General features: G+C 45.9%; 1 pseudogene; it reads right to left on the reverse strand.

The window, feature by feature from the left end:
- Positions 1-299: 299 nt before the first annotated feature.
- Positions 300-413, reverse strand: LOC128572216 (uncharacterized; annotated as a pseudogene).
- Between the last annotated feature and the right edge of the window lie 24,062 nt (positions 414-24,475).

Raw genomic sequence — 24,475 nt, forward strand, 5'->3', positions numbered from 1 at the left:
TGGGGTCTTATTCGTAAATTCTTTGCCTCAGCCAGTCTCTAGAGGAGTTTTTCCTACATTTTCCTCTAGAATTCTTAGTATTACATGCCTTCCATTTAAGTCTTTTATCCATCTTGAATTAATTTTTGTGAGTAGTGAGAGATAAGATCCTGTTTCATTCTTCTGCTTGTGGCAGTCCGAATTTCCCAGCACCAAATAGGAATTTTTTCTCCAGTGTATAACTGCCTGCTTTGTCAATGATTAGCTGGCTGTAGGTAGATAGTTTTATATCGGGGTTCTCTATTTTGTTACACCGGTCTATAAAAGCAATTTAGATGCCACAAGTGAGTGGCAGTGCTTTAACCAAATGCAAGAGGGCCTCTTCTGTCCCTGACAAGGGGGGTGCTAGAACCACCTTGCTTTTCATACAACACTGGAGCTGATATTTTATTTATTTATTTTTTTGAGCTGCTATTTTAAATGAAATATGTTTGCCATCACTCATTGGGCTTAAGCAAAGCATTTGGAGGAGGCTGCTACAAAAGTAAGCCCTACAATGGCAATAGCAGATCCTATAATTCCTCCCCAAATTCCCCTATCCTTACAATTTCAGTGTATATTTGCTGGATATCCAACTGAGTTTCTTGGCCTGAGGGTCTTCCACAAGTAAAGAAATCCATTTTGCTGCCTTCACACAACAATCTAGAAATGCTGGGGAATTAACAACAAAGTCTGAAAGGCTGGTGAGAGAGCCTCGCTCCCTCACCTCTCAGACGAGACACCTGTTTAATGTAGCTCCCCCGGTACCCAAAGAGAGAACTCATGCTCTGATTACTCACAGTGGTGACTGGCTTAATAATGAATATCTATTTGACTCTTTCTTTTCTATCTCACTTTCTACTCTTCCTGCTGTGATCGCCTCACCTACCTGTACTCCAGTGGTGGTCTTAGGGTCTGCTCATGGAAGAACTCTGTATCTGAAGAGTAAAGTCACTTTCACAGCTTCTGTTATGCTCAAGGAAGATTTGTTGGGAAAGTAAGTACTTCTGATGGGAGCTCATGAGTAGGGTTGGGTGGCACGGGAAGGTGAAAAGAGAACAGGGCAGGTCTGAAGTAAAAGGGAAGGAGAGAGGAAGGCGTTTGTTCCAGGAGAAATCCATGGACAGGAGCCTGCTGTGAAATCATTGCCTCCTGGGCAAGCATGAAATTTGATTGTTGGTGGAGGGCTCCTTTTGTGCTATGACCTTTCTTCTTGGGGAATTTGCATGTTCCCTGACTGAAGAAAGAACTGTAAAACATCTTGAAGAATATTAAGAAGTAAACCATTATACAATGCCTTTTTTTTTTTTTTTTGTAGAGACAGAGTCTCACTTTATGGCCCTCGGTAGAGTGCCGTGGCCTCACACAGCTCACAGCAACCTCCAACTCCTCGGCTTCAGCGATTCTCTTGCCTCAGCTTCCCGAGTAGCTGGGACTACAGGCGCCCGCCACAACGCCCGGCTATACAATGCCTTTGAATAGTAAGAATCGTACTTTCCCATTTCCTTTGAATATTCCTTATGAAAAATTGTTTGAGGAACACACTTAAAGTTCACGGCTACCCTCTGTTCTCCTGTCATCATTTACCTGCATGGAAAGCACATAGATCATGATGATGACCTTGTAGTTGACAAGTGAAATACTATTAGGATTATCTTGATTCACTATATTGAATGTGCCATTGTCTTTTCTGCAGAAGAAATTACCTAGGCCCAAATAATTGCCTAAAAGCAGCTAACTCTTTTGACATAAAATGACAAAGTCTTTTAATAGATGATATAGTAAGACTATGGATAAAGTGAATTCAATAAAAATCAATTGTGGGGATTGAGTTTGTCTACTTGGACTTTCTTTGTCTTCTCTGCTGGGAAGAAGAGCAGAGAAACAGCTGGAGAAGTTGTTTTTCATGCAGGCCGCGGCTTGGGCCTCTCCCCCATGTGTCTGAGGTAGCAGCTGGGGCATTCCAGGATCCTAAAGGAAGGACAGTTATGAAATAGTTCTCTGGAGGATGGGGACAGGGAGAGAATTGTGCCTGAGAAGAGAGTGGTCATGCCAGTTAGGGAAGGAGACAGAAGGGCCAGGAAGGGGGCAGCAAGAACAGTGGGGCCTATACAATGGGATGTTGGCTTCTGGTTGGAATGGTGAGAACACACGTGGCTCCGGAATGCACGCGCTGCCAGAGAGGGCATGTTTCAGTCGAAAGAGCTTAAAGAAGGGCAGTGGGCAGCGGGGTGTCTTGGTAGGTGCCTGCAGTCCCAGCTAGTTGAGGCTGAGGCAAGAAGATCACTTGAGCCCAAGAGTTTGAGGTGGATGTGAACCATGATGATGCATAGCATTCTACCCAAAGTGACAGAGACACTGTCTCAAGAAAAGAGGCGGTTTCTGCATGGAGAAAATGGGCCACTTTGTTGAGTGATTTCTGCAAGCATAAGTAGGTTACCACTAAGGCTGCCAGTGAGGCCTGGCATGTACTTCAGAGGAACTTTCAAGGGGAAATATGGAGAAACTAGACCCCAAAGACCTTACGTGTGCAATCACCAGAGCTCTGGCTCGGAAAGACGCAAAGAGAAGCAGAAACTGCTTGTGTTGCTCTTGTCTCAGCAAAGTCAGAGTACAGGGCCACACACACAGGTGAGGGAACGTGCTCTGGTTGCTCAGCTAGTGAGTGGAGGAGGAGAAACCTAAACCCAGGACGATTTAGCCCACGTTTTGTTTTTTCTACACAGCTGTAGAAAAGATAGAGAGAAAATTATAAAAATGCAATGTGAGATGACTTGGTGATGACACACTCAACCCTGAAGTACTGATAATTGTGGACATCGCGTCCCCCAGAGCTAGCCATGGGTGTGCAACTCTGTTACCATGGGGGACAGTTTGGAAGGGAGGGACAGGGGAGAGGGGTCCAGTGGTGTGGTCTTTGGAGGGTCATGAGAGATGGTGGAGGAAAGTGAGAAGGAGCCCTTAGGTACTAACCATGGTCATTATGTTTCCAGGGCATCATTTTCCACACAAGTGGTGATCCAGGAGTGCCACGTGCATGTCATCTGGAGAACCTGTTAGGATTGCTGAATACACCCACAAGCTCCTTCTCTCCTGCACACCTCCCTCCCAGCACATGGATGGCACTTCCCACACCTCCCATGCCCTGCACCTGGCTGGATTCTCCCCAATCATCTAACTCAAGCTTTCTCTTCCACTAGTGTCCCACAAACCCCAGGCCTGGTCTGTGGGGTTTACATATCACCCTTGAATGTCATTACATATCAGGTAGGGGTCAGGAATTTTGATGTCTGTCACCTTTTATAAAACCATGAGTCCTAGGCCAGGCACAGTGGCTCAGGCCTGTAATCCTAGCACTCTGGGAGGCTGAGGCAGATGGGTTGCTTGATCTTAGGAGTTTGAGGCCAGCCTGAGCAAGAGAGAGACACCGTCTCTAAAAAATAGCCAGGCGTTGTGGTGGACGCCTGTAGTCCCAGTTACTCAGAAGCTAAGGCAAGAGGATTGCTCAAGCCCAAGAGTTTGAAGTTGCTGTGAGCTATGGTGATGCCACGGCACTCTACCCAGGGGGACAGCGTGAGACTCTGTCTCCAAAAAAATGATTAAATAAATAAATAAATAATATAAACTCTGAGTCCTGTGGGGCTGAGGCGGTACCTTCTTCAATGTTTGTTCCCAGCCTTTATTGCCCGGCGAGTGCTCCATCTAACTCTGTGTAGTAACACGTTCAATCTTCCTTTGTGTGGTTTCCATTTTTTCTTTGCTCAATAGAAGCGATCACTCTTCCAAATGCTGCTCCTGTCCACCATTTCTTGAATAGCACAGCCAACGATTGTGACCCCAGCGGCCTTGACGGGGGAACCGGGCAGACCACTTCACTCCACACTCGTCCTTCCACTTGCCTCTCGGGCTGGTGAGTTGCCACAAGACTTTGCCCCGCAACGTCTGACAGTCACTGTGGCTTCTCAGGTGCTCAGTTACACCTGGAACTTCCATCTGGAACTCCTGCTCGGCACACCTGGCAGGTAACTCAGGCCCGATCGGGAGTTTTAAAAACTTCTTGGGTTATTCTGATGGGCAGCTCAGGTTAAAAATCTCTACTCGAGACTTAGTCCCTTAGTTTCTTAGACAGTTCAGTAGGATTGTCTTTGTTTTCTGGAGGATCAGGATCATTTCAGAAGGGAGTCAAAGTGTTCTTAGCGTTCCACATGCTCTGAGGGTGAATATTCTCCCCACTTCCCACCCAAGATGACATCTGCTTTTGTCTCCTGAAGCCATGTGGTAATGAGCCTATTCCAATGACCCAGGACTTCTCTAGGGGGAAGGACAGGGACTGTTTATGATGCAGAGAGTATCCCCAGGTTTTGTGCTGACACTTCGTATGATGCTTGGATTCTGACAGAGTGAAATCCAATACTTTCCTCCTTGATTTTGTTCTCTACTTTCTGGTAAGTGTTACCAAACAGCGCGCTGCTAAAATTGCTAAGTGTAGTTTTTTGTCTCTGATAAAAAATTGTAAGCTGGCGTGAGTTTGTAGCCTCCTTTGGGCTCACTGTCAGCTCACAGGACTGTGCTTCTCTCCCAAGCAGTCATGATACCAAGTCTCAGCACACACACAGCAAAATAACCGTGTGGTTATCCGAATGACTTTTCAAATGAATGCAGATAACAGAAGTAGAAAAACTCGTCAGATTTGTGAAAATAAATTCCATAAGCTTCCGGATTCCTTGTTGTGTGCTCTAGTGTGGCTCCATCAGGATGGTCAATTAAGGCTAAAGCTGACAAATGCCTGCTTCCCTGGGGCTTTGAAAGAGAGCATGGGGAGTGGGATCACTCAGACCTACGGACCAGGCTGGGCTTGCCATTTAACAGTGGCAAAAGGAAATCTTCTGACTACTGAAGGTCAGGAGTAAATGTGGTCTTCCTAGCTCCCTTAAGCCTGCCCTTTCTGGAATGTTCTCCTTAGAAGGAAAGGGCCTCAACTCACCTCACTCCCTCATCACCATCACAGCCCAGGTAGACTACACTGCTCTAATCACTCTAGCATTCGAGGGATCTGGGTGCCGGTTTTTATGCCATTCCTAAATCTTCTGAACATCCCACAGCTACCACACTGGCTCTTTATCATGAACACATTGCTGACTGGTCACAAGTTCCCCAGGGCCATTTAACAATGTGTTAACACAGCAGCTGTTCCCTGATTCATTTCTCCCAGTCTCCATTCCTAGTTGTCCCAAATTCAGCCTATTTTATTCTTTCTCCTCATCTCTCAGCTGCTTGGAATCACTTAGCACCTCTAACATCTTAACACATTGTTGATGGCAATTTTACACCGGGTCACTCGTGACCGGTCAGCAGCGCATCAAGGCCTACGCCTGCCCCACTGACCCCTCCTCCTGGAATCCTGCTTCCTGCATTCTAGTGATCTCTTATCCCACATTCCATTTTTTCTCCAGTTTCTCCTTTGAGCTCTTCCAGGTAACCTATTAGCTCACAGCCTTCCTACTTTCTCCTCTCCGCTGTTTGAGAGTGAAGTTTCCTCTTGGGTCAGATCTTGGCAGACTCCCTGTACTCTTCCGTAGCTTTTGTGATCCTGGGGAAGCCAGGTGAAGTAACAGCTCTGGGTTCCACCCAGCCCCATTCTCAACTCTGCTACTCAATGGCTGTGGGACCTTGGGCAGGTGAACTGAGCTTTCCAGGTCTCTCTTTTTTCGTTTGAAAATGAAAGATTAGATGACAGTACCTACCCCTGTTTGGCGTAGCCTACCCCCTGTAGGCTCTTTGGTGGGTTAAAGGTCTTTCATGTAAGCGAAGTGTTTCGTGAGGTTCCTGTCTCAAAGCAATCCTGTGACCCTTTCAGACCACAGGTGCACCCACTACGGCCACACAGTTGTCCACATTATTTGTATATATCAGATAGACAAAATATTTTATGAATACCTAACATTTCTAGCTGAAAGGGATTGGAGGATTATTATGTTCAATGTTTTCTTTGTAGAAGAGAGCAGAGGCCAAGATGTTGAATGTCATGCAAGATCACTGTTAGACAAGCTAAGTCACAATACGTTTTAAGAATTTATTTGAGCCAATAGTGATTCAGGGATCGCCAAACAGAAAGTTGGTAAGGGCTTCACCGAAGGGCTGTGAGGGGAAGGCTTTTACAGGGAAAGTAGACGTAAGGCAAAGAAAACATTTGATTGGCTACTTTTACGTGGTTGCCTTACTTGGTTTGTCTTTTTTTTTTTTTAATTTCTTTAAAACTTGTTTTTATTTTATTTGTGGACAGATAAAAATATGTATTACATAAGTTTGTTGACAACTATGATTAAATGAATGCTTTTTATTATGTTTTTTCTTCTTCATTTTCAGCCATGTGAATTACTTATCTTTCATTATTCATCTTATTTTTCCTTTCTTTATTAAATCATAACTATGTACATTGATGCATTTATGGGGTTCAGTGTAGTGATTTGATATACAATGCGAAATACTTACATTGTGCTGATTAACACATCCATCATCTCACTTACTTATTTGTTGTGGTAAGACCATTATACTCTTTTCTTAATAGTTTTGAAATGTACCATTGCATCATGCACATTAGGTGAGGTCTCCCCAATACCCTCCCGCATCCTCCTTCCCTCCTCCCCTCTCTCCCCTTCCCTTCTATTTTCTGGACTATAGTTATGTTTTACCACTTGTATGAGTGTGTAGGTGGTTATATATTGATTTCATAGTAGTATTGAGTACATTGGATACTTTTTTTTCCCCTTCTTGAGATACTTTACTACGAAGAATACGTTCCAGCTCCATCCAGGTAAACATAAAAGATGTGAAGTCTCCATCTTTTTATGGCTGCATAGTATTCCATGGTGTACATAGACCACAATTTGTTAATCCATTCATGGGTTGATGGGCACTTGGGCTGTTTCTATATCTTGGCTATTATGAACTGGGCTACAATAAGCATTCTGGTGCAAATGTCTTCGTTGTAAAATGATTTTTGATCATCTGGGTATACCTAGTAGAGGAGTTGCAGGATCAAATGGTAGGTCTACTTTTAGTTCCTTGAGTATTCTCCAAAATTCTTTCCAAAAAGGTCATATTAGCTTGCAGTCCCACCAGCACTTACTTGGTTTGTCTTGCTGGAAAGTCTCTGTTTGTACCATTAGAGGTTAATTGAGAGCTGGAATAGGGCAAAAAGGTGGAAGAAGCTGGAATTAATGCTGCCTGGCTGTTGAGCTGGGACCCTGATCTTCTCCTGCCCTTGGCACACCTAGTTCTCACCAGGCCTGTGACTCACCAGCTTTTCTGCACCTCCAGCTTGCTGATGGCAGATCATGGGACTTCTTAGCCTCAATAACTGTATGAGCCAATACCTTATAATACATCTCTTACTAGAAATCTAATATGTTCTTTTTCTCTGAAGAACCTGACTAATAGACTCGGGATTTACACTAAGGCACAGCTGGCCTATGTCTCATCCCAGGAAAGCCATGGTTATCTACCACGGCAGACAGCAGCCTCACCACTGTTGCTTAAGCATCTGTGAGGTCCAATGAGCAATCTCCTCTGGGTCTAAGCACTTCTTTCTCGCCCCAGTTGCCATTATATTGTGTTCACTTGGTTATGATGCTTCTTTCTCCAACTAGAATACTCTTCAGGACAAGGAAGAGTTTCTCGCCCCTCTGTGTCCCCAGCCCAGTACAGGGATTGGCATAAGGAAGAACATTAATAAATAGTTATTTCAATGAACGGCATCACATCCACAGGTTGCCTAATCTGATAGGTTGGGTAGGATAAGACAAGAATCTACGAGCTCAACAAATGACTCAGCTACAGCACAACCAGTCCATTGGTGCTCAGGATGTGCCGACAGAGTCCAGGAGTTCCAGGGAGGTGTTTGCCTCCTCACACATTCTGGCTCATTCTCTCCTTGTCCAGCCTACATTGGCACCAAGCCCTGGGACACTGCTGTCCTTGTTACCTCGGGACATAGCAGAAATAGGTGGCAGCTGGCTAAGCCCCCAGCTGTCGGGTGGCTGGGCAGCTGCCACACAGGAGGGCTGCCAGGAAGTGGCTGGGCCAGGTGGGGCCCGGGAAGGAGAGGACGTGGTTCCCACAGGAATGCTATCTCTCTAAGTGGCCTGCCCTACCCAGCATTTCTTGTTGTCTACAGGAAAGTATGGCTGTTTGTTGCTGAATCTTTTGGTGACCTTTTTTGGGGGGATTGTTAGTAACATCTCAGTTAACCCACCAGTTAAGGGGGGAGGGGGTGATTCTTCTTGTGAGGACCATCCTCAGCTAATAGAGGGACTATCTATCTGTATGGTGGCCCCACCCAGCAAGGCTGTCCCTTCTCATGGGCACAACTGCCCTGGTTAATGTGTTAACCTCTATCAACTTCACTTTCCCAACAACATCTCCTCTGCCTTGCCATCAGAGGAAGCCATTGAAACATCAAACTGTCTTTCAAAGCCTCAGAAACGTACAACTTGGGCCTGCCATTGGTGATTTGGAGGCACCAGAATCTTCTTGTGAGAAACCAACATCACCTCTCCGTAGATGGGGAGAGAAGACAGTCCTAGAGAAGACATTGATTAGAAACCAGCAGTCACAGCAGCTCCAGAAAACAATGGGGTGATTGTTAGCATAGCCCAGCAGTTAAAATGTAAATATCAAGTTGCCTGTTAATTCCCTGGCTTAGTCTGGTGGAATAAACAAAATTGAAAAGGTAAAATTATTTCTCCCCTGGAAATCAGAGCCTTAAGAGTAGCTGGCAGAAAACTGCAGTAATCATTGATAAATATGCTGTCTTTTATCAGCCAAATCTGCTGTCTCCAACAGAGACGGGGCCCTATCTACAGTAACACCAGAAGCTGTTTTCTTTTCTCTGTATTATGTAGATGAAAAGTTTTTCATCAGGCCTCTGGTTGGGGTCTGGCTGTCCCCAGCAGCCACACTGGCAGGAAGCAGGCTTGGTGTCGCCCAGTTGAGACCGTTTATTGTCCAGATGCTGTGTGTTTGGACGTGAGGGGCTTTATCAGACTCTCACTGGAAAAAGAACGTTTCCTATTACCCTGCAGCAAATTCCAAATAGTCCTGTGGTTGAATTTTTGGATGTACTTGGTCCCCCTCACCCCTTTTTGAAAATTTCAGATTAATATGAGCGTACAAACAACTGGGTTACAATGTTTGCATTTGTTAGGCAGAGTACCCCAGTGTGCTTGTTTTGTTTACTTTGGAGTCTATAAAAAACCTGACAATACCTGGTACAAATGAGGCACTTGACCCAGGCAGCTGACGTGAGGCCTTGTGGACCATCCTTACAGTCACAGGAAGAAGCCTCAGGCTCATTCAGAGGTTCCCGGCTGTGACAGAGAGGAGTTGTTGCAGTTGCTTAGTCTCTGGAGGGATCCAGCCTTATTTTTCTTTTAAACTTGGCTGTTTAACGCAAAGTCTGATGCTCAGGAAAACTCTCACTAACTCCAAATTTGCAGAGATTTCTCTTCTCTGTTGACATGGGATGGCCAAATAGGCTCCACTCCGGAGCAGAGTTGGTGAACCTGAAGCGTGGCCTTGACTCTGAGCGCAGAGTCTGGAGTGATCAGTCAGACCTGGGTGCTCACTCAGCTTCACGAGCAGCTTTGGGCGTCTCATTCAGCTTTTCCCAGCTGAAGTTCTCCAATCTGTAAATCAAGAACAATAAAACCTAGCCTCCTGGGAGAGATAAACGGGACGCAGTGTTTAGAACTTGTGGCACAGCTAAGCGCTGAATACCTGCCCCTTCTCTTCCTCTTCCCTTGTCCGGTGATTCCTTCTCCCCTTTGGTTCTATCGTCCCTGTGTGGGATTCTAGCCTGTGGGAGCCCCAGCCTTTCCTGTGAGAGTTAGAGAATGCCAGCTGCCCCGTGACGCGGGCTTATCTGCAGCACACAGATTAACGAGGCGCTGCGTGGTTCAGAGGCCAGTTTCGGTCCTCTGCAGGCAGCCAAGAGATCCAGTTACCCGGAGTTTAGTGCACCGTGTTTACACAGCATTCTACAGTGCTGTGTTAGCTTGTATTTCAGAAACGATTTTTTTTTTTTTAAATAGGAAGGCAAGATTCTGCCAACTCAAACTACTATATTATGATTGCTACATCCCAAATCTATTTTCTAATGACAGTTCTGACATTTGAGAAGTAAATCTTATTCTTAGGAAATGTATAGCCACTTGGTAGATTTCAAAGAAGTAAATAAAGCAAATGAAGAGGGAGAGGGGACGCAACCCAGCCACTCTGCTGGGCCCTCTCTATGCTGTTGCTTTTAAAAAAAATTTTTATTTTTTTGAGACAAAGTCTCACCATGTTGCCCTCAGTAGAGTACTCTGGCGTCACAGATCACAGCAACCTCAGATTCTTGGGTTTAAGTGATTCTTTTGCCCCAGCCTCCCAAGTAGCTTGGACTATAGGTGCCCACCACAATGCCCGGCTATTTTTTGTTGCTGTTGTCATTGTTGTTTAGCAGGCCCAGGCCGGGTTTGAACCCACCAGCCCCGGTGCACGCGGTCAGTGCCCTAACCACTGAGCAACAGGCGCCGAGCCCCAAGGAAGCTTCTTTAATTTCGGACGTTTAGGCTTGGCACCCGTAGCTCAGCGGCTGAGGCACCAGCCACATATACTGGAGCTGATGGGCTCAAATCCAGCCCAGGCCTGCCAAACAACAATGACAACTGCAACCAAAAAATAGCTGGGCATTGTGGCGGGTGCCTATAGTCCTAGCTACTTGGGAGGCTGAGGCAAGAGAATCGCTTAAACCCAAGAGTTTGAGGTTTCTGTGAGCTGTGACACCATGGCACTCTACCCAGGGCTAGAGCTTCAGACTCTGTCTCAAAAAAAGAAAAAAATAATAACAATTTTTTTTTCAGACTGTTAGCTGGAAAATATTACAAGCAGTTTCTGGTGATGATTCATCATATTTTATAAAGTAGGCTATTATTCAGTTACTCAAAATTTTTTGGTAATTTCAACCAATGATAGTACCATCCAAAGCATTTTGAAAAACAAACAAGAAAGAAAACAGCTAGAGAAAATGTGATGGATTTAAAAATTAGAAATGAATATTTTTGCCTTAAGGCAAGGGGAGTGTCAGGCTGTGGACAGGCGGGAGCATTTGTGCAGCCTTCCAGGGTCTTACTCTGTAAGCCTTCTCCACCCAGAAAGCCACGGCCATGTTCCAGTGGGGGAGAAAGCTGCTAATACAACCCGTGTATCAGCCTTCTTTAACAACAGAGGCAGGAAAATAGGCTGTCTCACTGTGCTCTGAAGGTACATGTCACTTGTTCATATGTTTATATAGGTATTGTTTTATTTTAGAGTATATGCTTGACATTTGAAGGCATACAGCGCCTTTCGTTTATTTTATCATTACTCATATGCTATCTGGTGACTATCAGCTGTCTAAATAAATGTAATTCTCAAAGACGCTTAATGACATTGACAAACTAACATTTCGAGTTTTCAGGACTGTCCCAGGATTTCAGCTGAAGGGTATTTCCCAGCTGGAACTATGAAACCTATTTACTTTGAAGTGCCACACTGTTCATACCATATTTATCTTTTTTCTAGCATGTTGCACGTGGACAAATAAGTCGATGGTGTTCTCCTAGGTTGCTTGTCAAGATTTATGTGTGGAGAAGGAGGATGCTACGTTATCATTTTAATTGGGAACTCAAAAACATTCAAAATGAAAGTCCAGGAGGGTTTGTTTTAGGGGCGTCACATGTCTCGTGTTCGCTTGTCTAGGAAGCATCTTAGCACACATTATACAAGGTTCCTTCGTGGGGACTCACGCCCATCTGGTGCTGCCTCAGGGACATGGTGCGCATGGTCCAATGGGAGACTAATGTCCTGTGAACAGCCAGATATGTAAAGCTAATTAGTCGAGAACAAACTTCAGCTCTAAACAACTTAATTATTTGCTGGCTATTTGCTATAATAACTGCTTGGTTAAACTAGCCTAGTAAATTCTTTTCTGCAGTTCCAAGAAATATCACCTGAGGGAGGAGGTGAGGGTAATAAAAATGATAAAAAACAGCCCTGCAGAATTTCTGAAGCCTTAAACTTCCCACCCTGAGTCACAGATCCAAGGGCCCTTATCTCCACGGCTGCATTTCTTCCTTCTAGTTCAGTGGTTCTCCACCTGTGGGTCGAGCCCCCTTTGGACTGTGTTAAAGGGTTGCGGCATCAGGAAGGTTGAGAACCACTGTTCTGGTCTGTCCTGCCGATGTTCTGGCCTTCTCTTTGAGAACCATTTGTTATCTGCTCCACTGTCCGTTCCCTCACTCGCTCACTGAATACACATTCATTGAACACCTACATGTGCTGACTCCCTGGGGCTGTTTACCACGGGATGCTGACCTCCTCAGCCGACTAGTCTAGTGGCTGCTGAGCTCCCAGCTCCTGCACTCATCACCAGGTCCATGTGAAGAGCACTTCAGTGGCCAAGTGAAGAACGGGGGACCTTGCATTGCTGCTTTGAGCCTGAACCACCTTGGCCTGCAGGCCTGTGTTCCATCTTGGCTCTTAACCTCTCAGCCTCAGGGACGTGGACCAGGCAGGGGCCAAGAGAGCTTGGCTCAGGCTCCAGTCTCAGTGGGAGCCAGGGTGCCTTCCCATTCCCAACTCAGAACACAGCTCCCCCCTGCTCTAAACGCTGAGCCCAGGATCGAGTGGGCTCACTGCAGACCTTTGCTGTCTTGGTTAAGCTAGCCTAGTAAATTCTTTTCTGTAGTTCTCAATAAAACTGTTTGCAACACTTAAGGACCCTGAAATATACTGAAAGGTTAATAACCCGTAACTGGGTTCTCCTGGTCCATCAGGCAACTTTATGTGGATTAAAACATTTTAGCCAGGTGGATAAAGGAGAAAAATGTGCCCCATTTGGAGCAGCAGACAAGGCCTCCTGGACACAGAGCCCAGCCCCCCTGCAGGTGGCTCTTGCAGCACAGGATCTGCAGCCTTTAGTGGCCGCCCTGGTGCCTCTCACTTTCCTGGGAACGTGACTCCCACCAGTGCATGGACTAAGGTCTGGAGGTGTGTCCTCCCAGCCTCAGCAGGTGCACCCCCCGGAACACCAGCCTCACGTGGCCCACTCCCACTCAGCCTTGACTCCAGCGTCGTGGCCCCTGGGGCCGCCCTCTCCTATGCACCCTGTGCTCACCTCTGTAGCTCTGGGCATGGTCTATTGCAACAGGGAGACTATCTGTGTGGGAAAGAAATCCTCGTGGCCCTGACAAGAGTGCAGCCATTTGGGGAAACAGCTGGTGGGAAAAAGCAGGCCAGAAACTACACTGAGCCATCACAGCCACCCCCCTGCTCACACCCTGGGATGCTTCAAGGCCGGTGTTCCTGGGAAACAATGGAATAGGAACTTTTATTCTGTCCCCAGCTGGTGGCCAATTAAGGGAGTAACTCCTCCATTTGCTCTGAGTGCAAGAATTAGTTCTTCTGCAGAAGGGATGACTCCCTCTGGGAACCACCCCTCCCACGGTCAACCTTATTGATAAGGGATGATAAGAGACCCTTGAAACTGTGTGAGCTGAGCTGTCTTCCTGGTCAGACTCCACTCTGCTCTTTTTCTGACCTTTTCTAATAAAGCCTTTCTGATCCCTGGACTGGCCTCCTCTCCTTCTCACGAACTGTGGTTTCATGCACATACGTAATCCTGCGAGGACAGAGATCTTGTTCTACTTAACTTTGGTCCCATCATTCTCAGCTGATCCTCTTGTCTCATATTGGAAACAACAGGAATGATCAGGACAGAACCTACGCATGCTTCTACGACCAAATCTGCCACCCATCTGCTGTTGGAATAGGGCACGTCACATAGTAGATGCTCCTTAAATATTTACTGAAAGAATGAATGAATCTCCAGTTTCTTGTTAGGGTACCTTTTCACTTTATAAGGCTAATTCTCAGTAAAAGCCTCAGAGCTGTTAGATGAAGTGCCCCAAGGGGGCTGTGGCTTGGGAGAGGCTTTTAAAAGTAAGGATTTCTTTGGAACTTCACGTTGGGGCTCCATGCAAGTACCCACGTCCTGCCCTGTGGCCTGAGCCCAGCAGTGGGGTGTGGGGGTGGAGACCCAGTGTCGACTGGAAGGACAGGAGGGCTAGGACATACACACGATGTGACATTGGCCTTGGCTGGTTGGAAACGTGGCTAAAAGGCAGCCCAAGTCCAGAGCCACTTTTTTCTAGCACTCACCCCATCTCCTGGCTGTCTTTCCTTTCATTTTGGGTTTAGCTGTAGGTTTGCCTTCAGAAGCCTCCAACTGAGGAGAGAGAGTGAAAAATCTGAGCAAACCTGCAAAGACAGAGAAAGTGAAAAATCTGAGCAAACCTGCAAAGACAGCAGTAAACTACCCCAGACTCGGCATCCACAGAACCAGGACGTAGCCTTTTTCTGTTTGAGTCATACAAAGGACCGATGCTAAAGGTGTCCTTAAAAAGCTTAACAAAAATTGCATCCAGACTGACCAGGGGGAACGGATGCCAGGAAGATTGCAGTGGACCAGGCAATCTCTGCCTGGCAGAGTTAACTACATTTGAGTTGCATTTCTCTTAGGATGGAATTTGCTGTTTGTTTTTTCCCCCCTCCAGGGCTTGTACTAAGCTGGTTTCATTCGCCTGTTTCTGTTCTCAATTACCTTGTGAATTTCTTAAGGTCCCATAGCACTGGCCTTGGGAAAGACCTGGGAAAGATTCTTTTTTCTTCTATGGCAAATTAATATGAGGGTACACATGATTAGGTCAGGTTGTTTGTGCTTGGTAGGTAGAGTCCACGTTGTAGTTGTGCCCCTCACCCAGGAGGGGTACCGAGTACCCTGACGTTGTGCCTGTTAGGTGAGAGCGACCAACCCTCCTCCCTCATTTTCTCCCCCCGCACTTTAGTTTAATTGTGTTTTGTTTTTGTATCAGTGTGTATGTGCTTGTCTACTGGTCTCATATTAATATTGAGTACATTGGATACTGGGATGCTTGCTTTTCTATTCTTGTGATACTTTACTAAGGAGAATGTTCTCCAACTCCATCCAGGTTAATTCAAAAGACATAGTCTCCCTCCTTTTTCTGAGGCTGAACAGTACTCCATGGTGTGCATACCCCACAGTTTATGAATCTGTTCCTGGGTCGATGGGGTCTTGGGTTGGCAATTGTGAACTGAGCTACAATGAACACTGTAGTGCCGAGGTCCTGATGCACCGGGAAGGGTTCTTGCGGGCAGCTGAAGGTAAGAACCCGCCCTGAGGCTTGTGTTTTGGCAACAGCTGGAAGGGCCTTGGGTCTTCTAATTGATGCTTTAGCCCATTTACCACCCAGAGACGTGTCACCACTGAGATATAAGGTGTCTCTGATGGAAAGGCAAGGCCAGGCACAAAGTCTTCAGCTCCCACTGCTTTCCTCACCTTGCCCCCCTCCAGCTCCAGGCCCTAGAACCCGACGGCGCTCTTCACCCTGAGACCCTTGCGCCCTCCTTACCCTGCCCCTTGTCTGAGTACAAAGCACAGCGTTCACCCTCTCCACGCTTCAGCATTGGAAAATGACTTTATCTCTCCGTTTTCTCCTTTGAATAATGGAGGCTAATGGTGCTAACCTTGTCAGACTTCTGTGCTCCGTCCACAAGAAATGAAGCCAGAGAATTTCCTAGCACCTTGTAGATAAACACCAGGCAGCGACTCCCTTCCCCACCAAACCCCACGTTTTCTTTGTCTTGCCTTTCAGTTGCTATTAAGTAGGAAATGACTCTGATAAAAGAAAACACAGCTCCTGCTTGACCTGAGCGTGGTGCAAATCAGTGATAAAGCTAAATGTGTTTAAATAGCCACAGAAAACCCCAGTTCTCTTATCCTAAAGCCTGGAAGCCAGAGGGGCCCAGCTGCCCGGGGGGTTCTCTGCCAAGCTCTGCCAGGGAACCCCCGAAAATCTAAGGCAACCAATTTCTTGGTGTTTGTGATGACAAATAGCCTACACGCACCTGTCCTTTACTCCCCCACCCACTCCTTATTGCCTAGGTGTCTGGAAAAATTGTCCAAGACTTTAAAATGGGCATAAAACATTGCTAGGAAAACTTTCAATGGAGTGCTAGCTACTCTCTCCAGGATGATCTGATTTAATAAGGCCTGTGCTTTCATAGACTAGGACTGAGTTAATTTATAACTCTGTACATTGTAGAAAACTGATAGTAATTACAAGGATTCTTGTCCATAGTGATAATGCAAATCAATTTTATCTGAGTAGAGAGGCAATTGACTTCCACCTGGGCAAGAGACGGGTTTTGTATTTATTAGCAAATTTATTTCAGCATTTTTGATTGAATACACACACACACACACACACACACACGTTCTTTGGATCCTCTTTGGAACCATTTTGTAATATTTTAATGATCCAGTCATTAATTAATGAGCAAAATAAAATCTAGGACATGTGGTCATTAAATATTTTTTTTTTTTTTGTGGTTTTTGGCCGGGGCTGGGTTTGAACCCGCCACCTCTGGCATATGGGACCGGCGCCCTACTCACTGAGCCACAGGCGCCGCCCGGTCATTAAATATTTTTAAGAGAGCCATGATTTTACCTTTAAAAAAAACCTATTCTTGGGCAGCGCCTGTGGCTCAGTGAGTAGGGCGCCGGCCCCATATACCGAGGGTGGTGGGTTCAAACCCAGCCCCGGCCAAACTGCAACAGAAAAATAGCCGGGCGTTGTGGCGGGAGCCTGTAGTCCCAGCTGCTCGGGAGGCTGAGGCAACAGAATCACGTAAGCCCAAGAGTTAGAGGTTGCTGTGAGCCGTGTGACGCCACGGCCCTCTACCGAGGGCGGTAAAGTGAGACTTTGTCTCTACAAAAAAAAAAAAACCTATTCTTTGACATTAGAGCCCTCCCAGGCTGCAGGGCTGGTTCCCGCAGACTTCTCAGAGAGATCCTCCTTGGTTCCTTGCACTCTGAGCCCCAGGAGCATCGCTGTCTGCACAGCACCCTGTCCTTTGGCTTCCTCCTAGCAGGGCTTGTGTCTGCTCAGCTCCCCAGGTAGCCAGCACATCCCAGAGAGCAAAGACCACGGGGTGTAGTTCTGGACACTCTCTGGCTGCTACCAACATGCCTTGCACAGGATAAATATAGTACTGAGTCCACATATTTTATCTTACAAAGCCTCAGACATCTCTAAATCCATAAATAAGTTCCTGATTGTTAATACTGACTAGACATCCAAGTGTTAGTATTGACTGAAAAATAATAATAAATAATATAGAGGGGAAAATGCCCAGCTCTTGCATACTTTTTCTATGTGCCAGAAACCATTGTAAGCATTCTTATAAACGTCTACTCATTTAATCCTTGCAGTAAACTTATGAGGTCATCTGACTCTTATGAGGAAATGAGGCAGAGAGAATTGAAGCAACGCATCTGTATAAAACTAGAGACAAGAACAGGCCTTGCCGGGCCATTGCATGGGCAGCCTGTACTCATCTGGGATGGTCCCATGAGGGGGCAGGTTTAATACAAACCAAAGACGTCATCATAAGTTAAGAGTGTCCAGAAAGAAAGGACAACATTCTGTATTTCTATATTTATTCATTACTGTTTCATTTATTCATTTGTTTGTTTATTTATAGAGACAGAGTCTCACTCTGTCACCCAAGCTAGAGTGCAATAGCATCATCACAGCTCACGGCAACCTCAAGCTGCTAGGCTCAAGTGATCCTCCTGCCTTAGCCTCCTGAGTAGCTGAGGCTACAGGCACTCACCACAACACTGGCTGATTTTTCTCATTCAATTTTTGGTAGAGAAGAGGTCTTGAACTCCTAGCCTCAAGTGATCCTCCCATCTCATAGGTGGTCTTGAACTCCTGGCCTCAAGAGATCCTCTTATCTCAGCATTCCAAGGTGCTGAAATTATAGGCATGAACCACTGTGCCTGGCTATATTTCTATATTTTAACAGCCCTTTGTTCCTGCCCCTCATTTTCATTTTGCACTGGGCCCTGCAAATTCTGTAGGTGGTGCTGGCTACAGAGCTCAGCTTATTACTATGCCAAGGTTTTTCCTTCATTCCCTCAGATCCCAGATCATTTGACTCTTGTGCCTCTTACAAGCACGTGTGAGATTATCAGATATTTCTGAATCTGAAATCAGAGGCAGATAAAGCTTTGGCTGTAGTGAAGTCCCAATTTAGAAATGGATATGGTGACAACTCATAAAGTGAAAGGAGAATTTGCCACGGGCTGTTTTCTATGTTGTGAAGGTGGTTAAGGATACAGGCGCGGGAGCTAGTCCCCTGAGTATGTTTGCCAGTCTCTGCCATTTACCATCTGCATGGCCTTGGGCGACTTTCTTAGACTTTCTCTGTGTATTAGAGTGGAAGTAAGCATAGCACTTGTCTCATAGAGATGTGCCTGCAACATGGCAAAACTTTAATAAATGTTAGGTAGTTTTATGCACTTATTAAGCATTTATAAATGTTGGAGTCAGAGAGTTAAAATGTAGAGACCAGTGATAGACCAGAGATAGAGATAGAGATTGCTAGATAGATAGATATAGCTCTAGATAAATGTGTGAATTCATAAGGATTAAAGTGTCAGGACCAGAGGAACCCTCGTAGCCATGGAGAAAACATGCCCAGCCTAAAGGCCTTCATAGTCAATGTTTAAAAAGAAAACAATGAATGATCCCAAACCAAATGTTGCGCAATGTTTTGAGCCATATTTTGGACAAGTGAGCACAGTTTTTCTTTTGCAAGACAGAGTTCCTATCTTAGTGTTTCTTAACCTGCTAGGCCAAAATAACGTGTGAAGGTACAGCCACCGAATCTATCATTCTGGGCAATAGAATACGCACAATAGCAGGCTGAGCAATTTTTCCAGGGTTTGAAAAGAAAATAAATCTCTTCAATAATGTGTAATGCATATGTTTAAATTTTCAGTATGAATACGGTTGTGCCTTAAATGTGGGTGTCCCCCCAGATTCCAGTTTTGGAAGCCAATGTAGTAGTGAGAGGTGAGCCTTTAGCAGGTGATTAAGGCACCAGGGCTCTTCCTCCTGGATGGATCGGCACCCTTCACTGCTTGGCCCCTTGTGCCTTATGGCTTCCCCACGTGAGGATGCAGTGTCCCCCCATTCTCCCATGTGGGGACATGACGTTCACCCTTCTGCCATGTGGGGACATGACCTTCACCCTCTGCCAAGTGAGGACACGACCTTCACCCTTCTGCCATGTGGGGACACGACCTTCACCCTTCTGCCATGTGAGGACACGACCTTCACCCTTCTGCCAAGTGGGGACACAACCTTCACCCTTCTGCCATGTGGGGACACAACCTTCACCCTTCTGCCATGTGGGGACACAACCTTCACCCTTCTGCCATGTGAGGACACGACCTTCACCCTTCTGCCAAGTGAGGACACGACCTTCACCCTTCTGCCATGTGGGGACACGACCTTCACCCTTCTGCCAAGTGAGGACACGACCTTCACCCTCTGCCAAGTGAGGACACGACCTTCACCCTTCTGCCATGTGGGGACACGACCTTCACCCTTCTGCCATGTGGGGACACGACCTTCACCCTTCTGCCATGTGGGGACACGACCTTCACCCTTCTGCCAAGTGAGGACACGACCTTCACCCTTCTGCCATGTGGGGACACGACCTTCACCCTTCTGCCAAGTGGGGACACGACCTTCACCCTTCTGCCTTGTGGGGACACGACCTTCACCCTTCTGCCAAGTGGGGACACGACCTTCACCCTTCTGCCATGTGGGGACATGACCTTCACCCTTCTGCCATGTGGGGACATGACCTTCACCCTTCTGCCATGTGGGGACATGACCTTCACCCTTCTGCCAAGTGAGGACACGACCTTCACCCTTCTGCCATGTGGGGACACGACCTTCACCCTTCTGCCAAGTGGGGACACGACCTTCACCCTTCTGCCATGTGGGGACACGACCTTCACCCTTCTGCCATGTGGGGACACGACCTTCACCCTTCTGCCAAGTGGGGACACGACCTTCACCCTTCTGCCATGTGGGGACACGACCTTCACCCTTCTGCCATGTGAGGACACGACCTTCACCCTTCTGCCATGTGGGGACACAACCTTCACCCTTCTGCCATGTGGGGACATGACCTTCACCCTTCTGCCATGTGGGGACACAACCTTCACCCTTCTGCCATGTGGGGACATGACCTTCACCCTTCTGCCATGTGGGGACATGACCTTCACCCTTCTGCCATGTGGGGACACAACCTTCACCCTTCTGCCATGTGGGGACATGACCTTCACCCTTCTGCCATGTGGGGACACAACCTTCACCCTTCTGCCATGTGAGGACACGACCTTCACCCTTCTGCCAAGTGAGGACACGACCTTCACCCTTCTGCCATGTGGGGACACGACCTTCACCCTTCTGCCAAGTGAGGACACGACCTTCACCCTCTGCCAAGTGAGGACACGACCTTCACCCTTCTGCCATGTGGGGACACGACCTTCACCCTTCTGCCATGTGGGGACACGACCTTCACCCTTCTGCCATGTGGGGACACGACCTTCACCCTTCTGCCAAGTGAGGACACGACCTTCACCCTTCTGCCATGTGGGGACACGACCTTCACCCTTCTGCCAAGTGGGGACACGACCTTCACCCTTCTGCCTTGTGGGGACACGACCTTCACCCTTCTGCCAAGTGGGGACACGACCTTCACCCTTCTGCCATGTGGGAACATGACCTTCACCCTTCTGCCATGTGGGGACACGACCTTCACCCTTCTGCCAAGTGAGGACACGACCTTCACCCTTCTGCCAAGTGAGGACACGACCTTCACCCTTCTGCCATGAGAAGATATGACAGGAAGGCACCATCTTGGAGGCAGAGAACTCACCAGACACCAGCCCTGCTGGTGCCTTGATCTTGGACTTCCCAGTCTCCAGAACTGTGAGAAATAAATTTGTATCATTTAAGTGTTACACAGTCTCAAGTACTTAGTTACAGCAGTATAAACAGATTAAGATGGATACTTATTATGTTTTAAAGAATGTACAGTTTTTTGAAATCAGTAATTTCCAGTGAAGAGTATTATTTACTAAAGATGATAACAGCAGGTATAAAATACAGGAAAATAACCCATATCCAGCGTTTTTTGGCCATCCATCTGTCTCCCTGTCCATTAGGCTCCCAACTCTGCTCCGAGGCAGGCGCATATCACAAATTGCACAGATAATTAACTTCAGATTCTCTCTGCTCTTTACTCATAATGACCTTAATTCCTTTTCCTGACTTCCCAGCCCCATATGACCCCAACATGTGGGGGTTTTTGGTCTATTGTTAATCACACCTTATTAACATTTGCAATCTTCAAACCCACGCTTTTAACACAAATATAAGATCTGTCCTGTCCATACACAAGAGCATCACTCAAATGTACATGTGATGGGGGGAGGTGTCCGTTCATTGTCCTGAAATACATCAGATCAGACCAAAAAGCCCTGAGAGTCTGCAGCTAATCAGGTAGTGATCGTATCTTTAAATCTTTAAGAATCAAAAGTCCAAGTAGATGTTATAAAACATTGGGATTTTCCTGGCTATAAATATTTTAAGTGAGAGAGGTTAGGTTAATTGATGTCAAACTGCTGATTTCCAAACCACATCATTTTAAAAAAAGATCCCTTCCTGATACAAGCACATGCATGGAGAATGCGTGGGTGATAAGATAGAGGAGAAAACCCACACTGGATTATATCTGAAGGATATTTCAATTCCCACAGGATATAATGGGAATTCCTGAAACTTCTAGGGAAAGAGATAAAACAATGTGTTCTCTACTTTGATGGATAGGATGCTAATGTTTTCTCTTCCGGAACACGCGTTCCTCAGGAAACAGAAGCTCAAGGTAATGGGTTAACTTTCTAACTGAATGGCTGCCTCTGGTTTCAGGCATATGCATCTCTGGAAGTCCAGATTTATTTTGGTTACCTATTTGTAGAGGAAGTCCCCTTCCCTGAGGTTTGCACGGCCTTGAGAAGTGTCTTTCATTGCTCCAAAGACGGACTAGCATAATCCTATGTTTGTATGTACACACACACAGCAACGGGACATGGGCTGCCTGGACTGAGCCTGGAAGACTGTAGAAAGCTCCCAGCCCCTGGCTCCCCGCCCCTCTTAGTTAAACAAGTGAGGGAAAGCACAGCCTTTCTTCACTGAAAACTGTACAGTAGGGAAGCACTTGAAAGAAGGAAACAAAAAAATACAAGTGCAAGCAACTGGGATTAAAATAATGTGGTGACCTTGGAGGTGCCTGGGACTAGAATTACTTTTTTTGGTAAGGCATCTACCAGCCAGAATACTGCAGTTAGTAAGTCCCTCACGTGAATTTCCCCTGGGCGCCCTGAATCATCCTCCCCCATTCCTTGTCTTCTGCCCTCGGTGCCTGTGGCCTCCGCTTTCCATGCCCTTGAGGAACTTGGAGGTCGTCTCTGCTGCTCCTGAACAACCTATGCTTGTGGAGCAGCCGGTTCCAAACAGCACCCAGAACAGGGACATGGACACCCTGCTGACACTTAGAGGAGCCAAACAGAGAACCTTTAAAACCACGCCGCCTTTAAAATGGGGTAGAAGTAAAGATTCTCATAGGTTTAACAGTGAAAGTTTAAACAAAAAAGAGTCATAATAAGCATCTGGATGTGCCCTGATAACATTTTCCACTTAAAGAGCTATAAAAACAAGTGTCAAAGGTTTAATAACCAGAATCCACAGAGAACTCAAACGTATTAGCAAGGAAAGAACAAGTGATCCCATCGCAGGCTGGGCAAGGGACTTGAAGAGAAACTTCTGAGAGGAAGACAGGCGCACGGCCTACGGACACATGAAAAAATGCTCATCATCCTTAATCATCAGAGAAATGCAAATCAAAACTACTTTGAGATATCACCTAACTCCCACATCGCTGTGATTAGCCCACATCACAAAATCCCAAAACCAGAGATGTTGGTGTGGATGTGGAAAAAAAGGGAAGACTTCTGCACTGCTGGTGGGAATGCAAACTAATACATTCCTTTTGGAAAGATGTTTGGAGAATATTTAGTGATCTAAAAATGCACCTGCCATTTGATCCTTTAATTCCTCTACTAGGTATATATCCAGAAGACCAAAAATCATTTTATAACAAAGATATTTGCACCAGAATATTTATTGCAGCCCAATTCATAATTGCTAAGTCTTGGAAGAAGCCCAAGTGCCCATCGACCCTCGAATACACTAGCAAATTGTGGTACATGTATACCATGGAATATTATGCAGCCTTAAAGAAAGATGGAGACTTTACCTCTTTTATGTTCACATGGATGGAGCTGGAACATATTCTTCTTAGCAAAGTATCTCAAGAATGGAAGAAAAAGTATCCAATGTACTCAACCCTACTATGAAACCAATTTCTAGCATTCATATGAAAGCTGTAACCCAACTATAGCCCAAGAAGAGGGGGAAAGAGGAGAGGGAGGAGAGGGGAGGGGGGAGGATGGGTGGAGGGAGGGTAATTGGTGAGACCACACCTGCGGTGCATCTTACGGGGGTACATGTGAAATTTACTAAGTGTAGAGTATAAAGGTCTTAACACAATAACTAAGAAAATGCAGTGATGGCTATGTTAACCAGTTTGATGAAAATATTTCAAACGGCATATAAAACCAGCACATTGTACTCCAAGATTGCATTAATGTACACAGCTATGATTTAATTTTTTTAAAAAAATGTGTGTATGCGTGTGCGCTTACAGGACAAATAACTTTTCACAGTAAAGGCATTAGTCTATAGTACTGTATTTTAATTAGGTTCATTAGTGCTTCTGTTTTTAAATTCAGAGTTCTGTGAAATATTAAAAATAAGACCAAGTATAGCATCTTGCAATCAAATTATGAAGTTACAGTAGTAGCCAATAGAAAATAGAGTCTCCTATTTTGAATACCTTTTTCCTTTTTCTTTTGACTCACGAGGATCTGCTTTGTAAGAAAGAATGTCTATTCTACAGTGATAAATTCTGGTAGCTCCAAGAACGTTTCTGCCTTATCCCACCATGACTTGCAAGAACCTGTGTGTTCAGGACCATGACTGCTCTTCTGGATCCATTTACACACATAACATCTATGGAGAAGTAGATCCCAGGAGTAACTATTTATTCAAAAAAGTGATGAATGGGCCATTAATATTGCCTCCATTTGAGCATTTAGTCCCTCTGATATCTTGTCAAATTCACACAAGTAGTGAGAATAGTTACACCTGTGCAATAAATGATGAAGGAAGGAAAACGGGAGGGAGAGAAAGAAAGAGAGAAGGAGGGAAAAGAAAGAGAAAAAAGACTATGTAATAGAAAAGAGCAATGAAGAGAAATAAAATTTGTGATGTCTCCCTAATTTTTTTTTAGAAAGTGAATGAGAACT

Source organism: Nycticebus coucang, chromosome 19 (genome assembly GCF_027406575.1).
Source record: "Nycticebus coucang isolate mNycCou1 chromosome 19, mNycCou1.pri, whole genome shotgun sequence".
NCBI classification, from domain to species: domain Eukaryota; kingdom Metazoa; phylum Chordata; class Mammalia; order Primates; family Lorisidae; genus Nycticebus; species Nycticebus coucang.